Genomic DNA, 13194 nt, shown 5'->3' on the forward strand with positions numbered 1-13194 from the left:
TCCGACTCTGTACTGAAGCACTTCCTTTAGCGGTATATCACTAGATCTATCCTGACCCTCATCCCACCTCAAGTTGTAAAGTAGAAAGGGACAGAAGTATTCAACATGACTGCGCACTTGAGTTTCAGTTCACAATACGAAAACCAGTGAGCAAGTAAACAGTCTTTTGTAGGATCGTGTTTTACTCCTTGAATTTATTTTTGAACATTTCTGTGAATTCAACAACAGAACGCAGTAGAAATACGGAATAGTTTTTACTCCAACCATTACTTTCGCTCCAACCCAGGGATGTCACATTTATGATTTCGGTTTAGTGATTTTACTATTGAACTAGTGATCTAGTACGTACTTTGGGTAAATAGGCACATTCTAGTGATCTTTTTTTGCATTTTTTTCTGATGCAGCCAAATGAGAAGGAAATGGTTCTTAAAATAAAAGGAAGAAGTATATTGCAGTTCAAAACAAATGTAGAAACCTTAAATTATTTTTTCTTTTTCCTCTGACTGAATGAAACCCCTGCTGTGTAACGACCTTAGGTAAACAACGGCTATCTTTGGTCCGCTACCTCCTTTTGTTAGCCGACATGAGATGGGTTACTTTTTTTTCTGGAAGAAAATGAAGAAATAATTATCCAGTACATTTACGTTTTGTCAGGCACACAGGCGCAGTCTGTACTTGTTTCCTAACGAATTTTAACAACATAACATAAATGAAACATATGTACCAGAAAATAGAGGCAGTACAAACGGAAATTTTCATCTGTGACACATTTGATGAGAAATATAGTTAGATGCCACGTGCAAGCACTCTAAACATGTCCTATCCTGTAATTCTATTCGTATGTTTATGTAGGTGAGACTGAGAAATCAAGAAACAATAATAACTGGTTTTCTTCCAGGGGAAAAGTCTAAATGTGAAGGGGTGTTACACTGGGACTTTAATTGCGTCCTTTGTACAAGATTAACAAGTAATAGCAATTTTTAAATTTATTTTAGTTCTTGGGGAGAGGAAGATGGAAGCGAACCCTCGTAAGGACCTCTGCAAGGAAACATGAATACTATCCGCCACTGTTTGTTACATTAGTCAGGGTTTTCATTCTGCAGGAGAGGGGGGATAGTAATACCTGACGAACATTTTCTATTCTCAGAGTGTTGCAATGATAGCATTTCCTCCATTATAACTTGGCCAAGCTAGTTGCATTATATGTAAGGATTAAGTTAGCCTAAAAAGCTTAAATTTCTATGGCTGTTTTACTCTGTACCCATGTTTCTCATTTTCGGTCTACGGGACTGTGTCCGGAAATTTTCGATGGCTTCCAAGTCGGAAAATAAGTGTATCAAAGGCATATATATTATATCTATGGTTATATGAGGCATGGATCTACAGTTTAAAGTGGGATACCGGTAACAACTTCATGAGCTTCCACCGTAAATCGAACCAGAGTCTCCCGCGATCAAGGCGTATGTGTTAACCATACAGCCACGAGGAAATTCACATAAGCACACACACATATATATTGTTGAGTTGATTTTGACTTTACCGTCTCTTTCAGCAGCGAGGATATATGAAATGTAGACCTACTGATTAACGTGGAATTCGAACTACATGAGCTCGCGCCGGGAATTGAACCCGAGTCTTCCACGGCAAAGACGCGTACACTAGCCGCGGAGTTCACACACACACACAGAATCAGAGTCCTCACACACCAAGGGTGAGAGCTGTGCCACTGAGTCACAGCGGCCACGGGGCTAGGTCGAGTCCACTTTACGTTCATAGTTTCTTAGTACATAAATGTTACGATTATGAAATAGATTTTCGTTAATGAGCTGCATAAAAACAAAAGCTTTCGAAATGCATTAAACAATTAGCTCGATTTGAGTGTGAACTTAAAGTTATATCAGAGTGTAAATACGGATACGCACCAAAGCTCGAAAACTTAATACACTATTTCTCCTATATAGTCAGCATGTATCAAGCAATCGTTCAGCTTTCATTTGAGAGGATGGAAATCGAAGGCCCCTGAACAACTATGTTACTAATGTGCGGAATGTATTTATCTTACAGTGAACTGCTTTGATGCCAAGTGGCCTAACTCCAAAATTGAAATTTTCCAGGAGTGAAAGTTGAAGTTCAATATCTCATGAACAATCCATATTTCTTTTATGTTGGGAACCAAAACCATAACTACTGTATGTAGTTCATTGTTTTATAACTTAGTGTTTACAAAAATCCTTTTAAAAATACCTATTCATAGAAGTGAATGGTACTTATCTGTACTAGTTCTTGGCATCCAAGCAGTCCATTTATTGTAATACTAGCTTAATATACCCATTCTTCGCATGGGGGCAGTATTTGGAAGTCAACACCTGTGGAAATATCACCATTCATTTCATAAATCAATATGGGCTATTTATACGAGTCTCGGTATTCCTCACCCGCTGACACCCGGCCCGCATACAGTAGTAGCTGAATTTGCAAGTCATCGCTGATGGAAGTGTCACCATTGATCTCAGCGACCGTGAAAACTATGGATTTGACACTAATGTCGAACAATTTGGATTACTTTTACTACATGTCTCGCTAAACGCCCCCCTGAGACCCCCTGGTTCCAACTATGACAAAAACGCTTCGCCTTAGACTGGGACCTGCACCAAGGTATCCGTGACCAAAATTTGGTAATTCTCGGTCAACTTGTCTGGTCCCCAGGTTGATCCCAGTAAACGTCCCCCCGAGACCCCCTGGTTCGAAATTAAAAAAAAAACGCTTCGTCTTGATCTGGGGCCTGGACTAAGGTACCCGTGACCAAATTTTGGGAACTCTCGGTCCACTCGTCTGGTCCCCAGGTCGCACACAGACAGACAGACAAACACACAAACAAACTCTTTATTTTATTTATATTAGATAAGATATACTATGTAAAATAGTCTCGTATCATAATATGTGATTTACAACAAGTGTTACATTATATATTATCCGTAGCTCGTGATATGCTGCAACATATTAAAGCCTCAGAATAGTTGGGCAAGCGAATAATCCAGAAGTTACGTAACCCTATTGCGTTCATGGGAACGAAAACACAATAATTATAACTATGCTAAATTACTATAGACTACCAGCTGCTCATTCGGAGAATTTATGAAGTTCACTTTATCGCAATAGTTTTATACAAACTAGATTTAGACTACGGATAATAGTTTTATACAAACTAGATAATCAATTATTATTATTATTATCATTATATTTGCAGCACAACCAAATACAACGACATTAACTATTAGTTCTAATTAACTGAATTGAGCTGAAAATTAAATCTTGATCTTTAAAGATTAACTATTAATCTTATGTGTTCTGTACCTTTCTGAAGGAATAAAAGCTGGAATTGGTTTCAAGGCTGTTTCTGAGTGAATACTTTCTTCAAAATAATATTAAAAATTATAGAAAGATTTTCGAGACATTCGAGTCGAGTCGAGATTTTTAAGAGCCGTCTCGACTCGAAAATTCGAGTCGAGAAATACGTTTGTCTCGACTCGTCTCGAATTTTACAAAGTGTGTCTCGACTCGAATCTCGACTCGAATTCGAGTCGAGTCGAGTCGAGATTCGAGACATGTCTCGACTCGAGCGCATCCCTATGGATATTTGCAGACTCAGTACTAATGAACCGTATTTTGAGCTGAAAAATTAAAACAGTTTAAATTTGTACCAGCACTCAACAACATAGATTGGTGATTGGTCAATTTGCTGTTGCCATCTCGCTTTACTTTGTATTCAGTAGATTTTGTCTAACGAGAGTGTACTGAAACGAAAATAATGTGATGCTGCCATGTTCGCTACTCTTGTTTAGCCTAATTAGTATAGGAATAAAATGTAGCAAAGGAGCAGAAAAGAACGTTTTAAAAAGTGCAAAATAGTAATGACTAATGACATTGAGAAAAGATGCTTACGTTGTAAAAAAAAAAAAAAAAAAACTGGGTAATAGTATACATGAGAACCCCCTGTCTTCCGTGCGCGAGGATACTTCATATTATATATTTATACGTTACCAAATTAAATCACTGCGTTGTCTTCATTATATGTGCTTAACATTCTATTTTTACTTTCTAGAATAAATTTTGTTGATTTCGATTCGAAAAATGTTAAATATTTTTAAATTTATATCATGATGCAGACCAAAATCCTTGTTGCATATAATGTAATGCGCTATAGCATAAAAAGTACAAGGGCAAATAGGTACGTTCTTTTTTATTTTCGTATCAGTGGATAAGTAAATGAAAGTGGGTTTGTTACCCCCTTTCTAAGTTCGTAGATACTCAATGAATAATCCCTAAAAGTATGAGCGTCCAGCTTCTTCTGAAACTCAGACGGTCTTACGTATACTATATCCATAATCGATTCTGGCACTTAAAGAATTTACTGCTTTTTAAAATTTAGTGAAGGACATTCCGAATATATCAATACTTGAGGCAACCACACCAAGTTTGTTGTAGAGGTCACACATGCTCCAAATAGATTAGCTTTTCATCATATTTGTTCTTAATGATCTACAGTGAAATAAGCCAGCTTTTGGACATATTCTAACGTTGGGAACTTTAAATTTCAGAAGTGCAAATAATTGCGACACTTGGATTTTGTTATTTAAAATTTTATATAGAAGGCAGAGTAACCGAACTTTTCTTCTGCTGTCGAGGGATACAATGTTTAGTTGTTTAATTAAACATTGTTAAGTTTCAAATTTAGGGTATATGCCTGTTTCCTTGAAAACTAAGTACCTTGCGAATTTTGATTGTATCATTTCTATTTTACGGTTATATTTTTTTACTTGCAGGGTTCCAGATTTCGGCAGCGTATTCCAGTTTCGATTTAACGATTGCGTTATATATCGTTTTTAATGTCTTGTTTCTTGAAATCCCTTCCAGTTCTTATCGTATACGCTTCTATAAGCTTCGCTCACAATTTTTTTTTTTTTTTTTTTAACGTGGTTGGAAAATGTTAGTTTCGTGTCAAATGTGACCCCGAGGTCTTTAAACTCTTCGATTCTTTTAATATTGACATTGCCAATGCAATAGTTAAATTTTAGATGTGTGTTCTTACGCGAATATGACATTATAAAACATTGTTTAACATTAAGGTTCAGATCATTGAGTTCACACCGTTTGGAACTCCAAACACTCCTAACTGTATTTTAGTTGTCTGTTTATTCTACTGTTATGTTTATCTGTTTTTGTGAATAGTGTAAATGGGTATCTTTGCCTGTAGTATTAATTTCTCTAAATAAATAAAATAAATATTTCCTGGTTTATTTGTATGACAAGCTAATCTAGGTATTTCAATAGCAAAATGTATTAAGGTGCAGCACCTAAAATTCTTAGTACTACTCGTTATGTAGGAATCGCCAAATAGTTCAACTACGTCCAATCACAAATACATAACGTGTGAATGAATATTTATCTACAACAAAGTACCTTATATACATGTTTTGTGCATATTAAACAGTAGGAATGGCCTTTTTCAAAAAATCTGTTTTCGATTTTCGGAAATTTCATTTTTCAATTTTTCGTTTTTCGATTATTTTTCCTTTTGCAAAAAAAAAAAATCATTTTCTATCATTTTTCTTTCTTTAAAATTCGAATTTCGATTGTATTGTTTTTCGAAAAAATTGGATTTTCGTTTTTTGGGAAAATTTTGCCTTTCGTTTTTCGATGATTTTCATTTCTTTTTTTTTTTTTAATAAGTTTTCCAATCCATCACTTACTAATTTTGCTCTATGGAGACGAATATTGATTCGGAAGCGGTTTGATTCCTGTAACTTTCGGTTTTAGTAGAGACATAAGGGTGAAAAACGTTATCTATTTTTGGAATCGTTTCTAAAAGACTACTTAATGTTGTCTATTTCCGTCCGTGCTCTATGGTAGTGCAACGACGTAACCGGGAGCGGTAGATCTCAATTGATCTGGATTAAATAAAAGTCAAATGGATTAGATGAATTTATTCGTGTTCCAAAACTACACTTCTCGCTACTTGGTACCCAGGGGTGTAGCCAAGGGAGGGCATCGAGGCCAGGCTCCCCCAAATGGTTTCCTCCCCCCCCCCCCAATGACCAGCTTTTAAAACAGGTAAAGTAGTAAAATTATCTCGCTTCATTCATTTAAAAGTAACAAAGTTTATTGACAATTAATAATTTATGGTAAAATAGTATCGAGAAATATTGTTTTCCCATACCGATCGAAAAATAGTATAGTATCTCTTCCTTATACCGATCGAAAAATAGGATATTTTTGTAACAGCAGATTACACAATTTACCGCGCTTTATATTTGACACTTTGAAGACAAACGTTTTAAAAAGGTACTACAAATACAGCCATAAAACAAAGGTACTAAACTGATTTGTAAGTGCAGTATATTTTTATATGCTTTAACAAGTGTTTTAAAAGACATAGAGGATGGAAAATTTGGTGAGAAACAATGCTTTTATTCAATTTGGATTTCATTCGCTCTCTTTTATTCCTACTCAGTGTAATAAAATAATTATTTTTTTTTTTAGTCTGAATAATAAATAAATATTTTTGTCAGGAAACCATAAAGAAATTAAGTGAAATTTCAAAGAAAATCAATCTTGTGTAGATAGGTTCTGTATACAAGGTCTTAAATTTAAATATAAAGCTAACCAAGAAAAGTTTTGTTGCTTTTTCACCCACCACCTTCGAACATCGATATGTCACCTAACCTGGAAGATCAAAAATAGTCCCCATCAGCATCGACGACCTTCTGAAAACGTTCTGGAAGGCCATGGAATCCATCACGGTAGAACTTGGTGGGCCGTGAAACGAAGAAAGTATCAGGTACATTTTGGACTTTTATTAGGTATTTGAACTGGCGTCCTCTAAGGTGATTGTCCAAAGAATGGAACAGGTGATAATAGGACGGTGCAATACCCGGGGAATATAGTGGTTGCAATATTGTTTCCCATCCAAGGCGAAAAATAGTGTCCTGAGTCATCCTAGCCACGTGGGACTTAGTGTTGTCCCGTAAACGAGAACCCATTTGCAATTCAGAAGTGATGGCTCCAGAGTTTTGAGTTTTTGTTGAGCACAGCTCAACTGCTGACACTACATAGTTGTATTGATACTCTGACCAGCTGGTTCCCGATGCACGATGCACCAAACACATAGAAGGACCTTCTTCTGGTAAAGTGCTGGTTTCGGCTGTTTTGAAATTGGTTCATGGGATGCTAACCAATGGTGACGGCACCGTGGAGCTTCGTATAGGACACACTTTTTATCACATGTCAACGCCCTGTCCAGAAATGGCTCCGAAACAGTAAATAAACATAGGCGACTGCCGCGTTGCCTTCTGGCCCGGAGTCAAAATATGAGAGACCCATCGACCAAACTTGTAGTGCTTCACAAGTTGATGGATGTGCTGTCGAATGGTTTCTCCACACTGATTTGTAGTCCCAGTTCCTCTTCGTACATGTGTTGGTCTTCTGGCACGTGGTGTTTTCGGGTGTTTCGTCATCGTCCTTAAACTTGTTAAACCATCGCTGCAATGTCCACGTCGTCACAACACCCTCACCAAAGGCCTGGCATATCTTCTGTCCCGATACAGCGGCGTTTGACCTCAATTTGAACTCGTTCAGCATATATGCTCTTATGACGCTCTGTGGAGTCCCATGTTCCCTCTGTCTTTACGCGAGTTCACGGTGTTTCTGAATTGCCACAACCAGGTAGTATGTTGGATATACCCACACCAACAACTGACGTTCGCCTTATCTCCACTCGCATTCAACTCACGGTGGGAGGTCCAATTGAACACAGACCTCCACGAAAAGGGACAGAAATTTCTTGTTTATCTTTATATTTATGCACAAAAGTATAGCGTTTGGACCCGGGCAGTAGTTCTTGATTAAGCATAATAAAAACTATCTTGAATATAATTTATGGATAATAATAATAATAATAATAATAATAATAATAATAATAATAATAATAATAATAATAATAATAATAATAATAATAATAATAATAATAATAATAAGCTAAAATAGTGTTTTTAGTTTTCCAGAAGGAAACCAAAATTTTCCTTTTTTCAGGCCTCAAAAACACTAGTAGCAACACATTTTTTTGTTTTGTACATTGTAGCTGGCCCCCCGTCAAAAACGACGGGCCCCCCTACACAAACCTGCTGGCTACACCCCTGTTGGTACCGCTTTTGCCATTACGCTTGTCGACAGATGAACGGACAGGCAGATAGGCGAATATACTCGTTTTATAAGACTTCCTATACTTCTGTATATATAGTTTGGATGCCTTAACTAATATGAATTCAGTTTTTTATTTCACGAAAAATTTTCCATTTTCCGATACTTCGTTTCTCGCTTTTCGAAAGATTTCTTTCGTTTTCCGTTTCTCGAAAAAAAAATCGTTTTTATTTTTCGAAAAAAAATTCGATTGCCGTTTTTCGAAAAATTATGTGGCCATCCTTAATACATGTATATACATTATACTCGTACATGTTTTCAATAACTTCGAAACAAGCATGCAAGCTGAAATATAATTATCTTTCCCACACAGAGAGAATGGAACTCTATTACTTACCGAAATCTCATGAAGCTAGTTTATTTATTCCGAAGTCGACACATGCATGGTGTGGATGTACAGTTTGCTGGTGGCTGTACTTCAATTAATTTCGCAATTTGTACGATTTAAGGAAAATTAAATTATTTGTATTCAGTTCTAACACATAGCAAATTTAATTTGTGTATGTTTGTTTCTAGCAGTGGCGGTTCGTAACCCAGCCAGACGGGTGTGCAACCAGGGCCGTGCCATGGGGAGGGCGATCGGGGCGACGGCCCCGGGCGCCGAAGTAAAGGGGGCAAAAAATTCGGGAGAAAAAGGGAAAAAATGAAAAATTGCTTGGAATATATGAATGGGGGCGCATTCTCGCCCTGGACGCTGATTTTCCACGGCACGGCCCCGTGTGCAACACTGCAATACTCACTAATTTTGAACCAGCTTCTTCTGCTCTCTCATACATACACACCCTCTCTCGCACGCACCCTCTCCAGGAGTTCACGAAATACTTTTCCAAGGGCTGGTTAAAGAATGACAAAAGTTTAGTCGCGGTACTTAAGTTGACTCATGTGTGCAGACAATAATGTTGCAACAACAATTATTTACGAAACTGCATAACTTTATTAATTACAGTAAATATATTATAACACCACAGCATTAATATATCAAAGACTATATTGTTTGAGTAACAAATTTGTTTTGATATATATTTCAAAGAACTGAACTCTGGAAACCGAGGGCTGAAGAAATCTGTATCCTGTGGGCAACCATACCCTGAACACTTGAATTTATAGAAGTCCAAAATCATTCGGCAATCCTACGGCACATATTGAAATATTATCATCGTTTAAAAATAGAAGCGATATCTGTAGTTTCGTTCGATATTATAGCAATATAATAGGCATCTATTAATTCCTCTTTAATAACATCATGACACACGTACAACATGCATTACAATATACTATTGGGTCGATGCATAAGTTGGTGCGGTTTTCTTTTGGGTTGACAACAATACGGTGTGAAGCGATTGTTTATCGTTATTCCGTAGTTTTACCGTAGTTTGGAGTTTGTGTATTGTGAAACACAGGTTTTCTTTATTGTGAATGTATTATTGTAAGGTAAACGCGCCTGAATTCGACAGGCACCCGAATTCGACATACCTGTACTTAAATGTTGTGAAATAAGCGTAAGATGTCATCCCTGTGATCGTGAATAGAAGTGGCAACATTATGGGAGTGTCTTTTCTCGTGTTAAAAGTGCGGTTACAGTAGATGAGTCATACGCATGGAGAAAAGAAGTACATTGTTGTGTGTGTGATACACTCTTCGAGAAAAAACACATAATCTTAAGAAAATCATAAGACGGCAAGTTATTTTCGTAAGACTTTTATTAAAGTTAGGTTTGCTTCAAGCAAATAGTGGTACTTTAATGTTGTAAAGGAGTTTCAATCAGTGCGTTTTGTTTTCTTCTGTGAGGACAAAGGTCGTGATGTAACATGAACGGGGGGTTGTCGAAAACGCGAGCCTTTATTTGTAACGTGAACCGGATTTCGACAAGGTTGTTGAATTCATGCTCAGTAGTGCAAATATAATTTTAACTGAATATCTAAACGTACAAGTATGTTCAAAGTCTTTCATAAAGCTATTTGTTGCATAATTCTCCGATAGTTGTAACCTCAGTTCGACATGGAATGTCGAAATCAGGTTCCTGCATGTCGAATTGAGGATCAATGAAGTAACTACTCAGTTCAGAAAATTTAAGCTGAGTTCTTTTGAACGTCTGATAATTTCTGCATATTACTGTAATAAAACAATATTTGAAGCTAAGAAGAGATTACTACTAATAATAATGCCGGTTTAATGTTTTACATGGATATAATTGGAGGTGTCGAATCCAGATACCGCAACTGTCGAAATCAGGTTAAGTGTGTCGAAGTCGGGTTCCATTGGCGAGTTCCAGTTTCATAAAAAAATTAACATTAGCATTTGAGCCTTGAAGTGACTTTTAGTATTAGTAGAGACTGTACATTTCAAGGAAAAAAATGGGCCAACACCGACCAATATTATGGCCACAATAGGCAATTGATTTTGAAAAAGGTCCTTAACCTGTCGAAATCCGGTGCGTTTACCTTATATATTTCAGACAAACTAATGTGGAATGTCAAGTTGAGAAAAGTGATCATTTCCGTCACATTTTACTCTTGTTTAATCGAGGATCCAGTGAAGCAGAACTGCGAGAACAATTTGTGCAGTGTACGGGAATGTAGCAATTGCTGAAAGAACAGCACAGAAAAGCTTCTCTTGATCAATGGCTAACAGATTTCTTCCAGTCAAAACCAAAACAGTTTTATAGTTCTACAGGCGAGGCATTAAACTGCTACCTGAACTTTGGAAGAATGTCATAGATAGTGGAAGTGAATACATCACTGAGTGATTGTGGGTTCATGTGAGTGACAGTAAAATGTAGGCCATGTAATGTTACACTCGTTGAATATGTTAATGTTATATCTATGTTGTATTTGTATTCGAATCAACAGAACAGCCCGCAAGAACTTATGCATCGACCCAATATTTTTAATATCTTAATGTGTCCCTACAAACACAGTAACATCCTTAAGATAGCCTTTGATAACCGAATGTGTAGTAATTCGTAGGCAAAATGTATGACTTCTAAAAAGGCCAGGTTTGAATTTTGTAAAGGTTTTGAGTTTCGTCGTGGCCTCCAAACACTAACTCAAAGACTCCGTAAAATTTGAAACACTTACAGTTATTAACTTGAATCAAGTCTATGGGCGATTTTGGCATCCCATTGTTTTAAATTTTCGCTTTGTTTTCGAGTGTCAAAGGAGAAAAACATGTTTTTAAACTTCTGAACATAATTCGCATCGCCTTTTTCCACAAACTTCAATGTAAACAACAGGAATAATAAAATCTACGCAAGCTCTCGAACTCCCATGTGGTTACCGTACGCGTCCTCAGTGTGTGAAACTCAATTCGATTCCTGCTTGGAACCTATATTGTTCAAATCTCAGTTAAGCTGTAGGTCCACGTCTCATATAGCCTTGGTGCTGAAAGGAACTCCAATCCAACCAAACAACTACGTAAGATTTTAAATAAACACACAACAGGTGCAAAGGAACAACATAATAAACTTTATTATAACACAATTTTCTACTGTGATCCAAATTTTTAAAATTTCCGTAGCAAACTCCGAGAGTTTCCTCAAAAGTATGAAAGACAGAGATAAGCATTTCCATATCTCTCATAGCGAAATTTGCGTATGGCAACGCAACGCAAAAATAAAATAAGTGGTTATAACTCCTATGCGGATTATCGCGAACTAAAACGCAAATATTGAATTGCGTTGACGCAAACTCTACGGAATAAAACCCAAAATGACAACGAAAGATTTATAAGATCTGAGATATATAAATATTTACATAAGAATGTTTTTCTCTACGCATAGCGTAAACATTTTTAACAACAGTCTAACAACAATCTCCAACGTGAGTGAATACATAATTAAATTGATACCACAAAATTAATAAATAGTGTAGTTTGATCAATATACGGTGGCACACGCATTCTCTACCTATAACTATGTAATTAAGGAATCTCTCTAAGAGAATAAGTCTTTCTAAAACAGTAAAAATTATATGTGTGTAGAAACAATATAGTTGATTCTAGAGACAAAGAAAATTAGTTTCGTGGCTCCAATCTCACTCCCATTGGCTGCAAGTTATTTTTAAGTGTGAAATCTTACTTCAAGGTGAAGATGGAATTTGATACTGGTTATACGATTTAGTATTCATACAGGCCCGTGCTTGCCCACCGGGACACCGGGACGTGTCCCGGTGCGCCCTCCGAAACATCACAATATAAATAAAAGTACAATATTTAGTAATAAATTCTTACAGTTTTATTGGTAAAGAACCCGTGAAAGGTGCAGTGCGCCCTTTACATTAGGCGCCCTTGCGAGTCCACATCAAAAATGAACGATTTTACTTACTATTCTGTATACGACAGTTCTGTACAATAAATACATACAATAACTATTGATAAAGAATCCATGAAAGGTACAGTGCGCCTTCTACATAAGGCGCCCTACGAAAACGACCCGCTCGGGAGAGTAATACTCCCGGAAGTAGGCCTACGTTTTTTCGCGCGCTACTCTAGCCAGCTGTTTTACGCGCTATCCTAACCAGTTGTTTTAAGTTGGTCACAAAATCTATATCATGGAGTACAAGGGTAAAAAACGAGCCCTGTGGGGCTTCTAACCCGTTCCTACTACTACTACTACTACTTATCTCCACAAAAGTAAGTAAATCACATTTTTGAGTATTATTTTCATATTATTTTAGTTTAAAAAGTGTTATAAAAATGTAAAAAAAAAGTAAAAAGCTTTCCTCGAGCCGGGTTTGAACTCACGCCAAAAGAGTTTTCATTACTAGCATATAGCGCTAGACCACTTTTTTTTTTAATTGTATTTATTTAGCGCAATATAGAATACATTCTGTGCTACAGTTGCGTGAGAGACATGTATAGAGACATATTTATATAGATGGGCTTAAATCTAAAGACTAATATGAACACCTAAAATATATGTGCAAGGAGAATATACAAAAA

The sequence above is a fragment of the Thermobia domestica genome, chromosome 5 (genome assembly GCF_964235325.1).
Source record: "Thermobia domestica chromosome 5, izTheDome1.hap1.1, whole genome shotgun sequence".
In the NCBI taxonomy this organism is placed as follows: Eukaryota; Metazoa; Arthropoda; class Insecta; order Zygentoma; family Lepismatidae; genus Thermobia; species Thermobia domestica.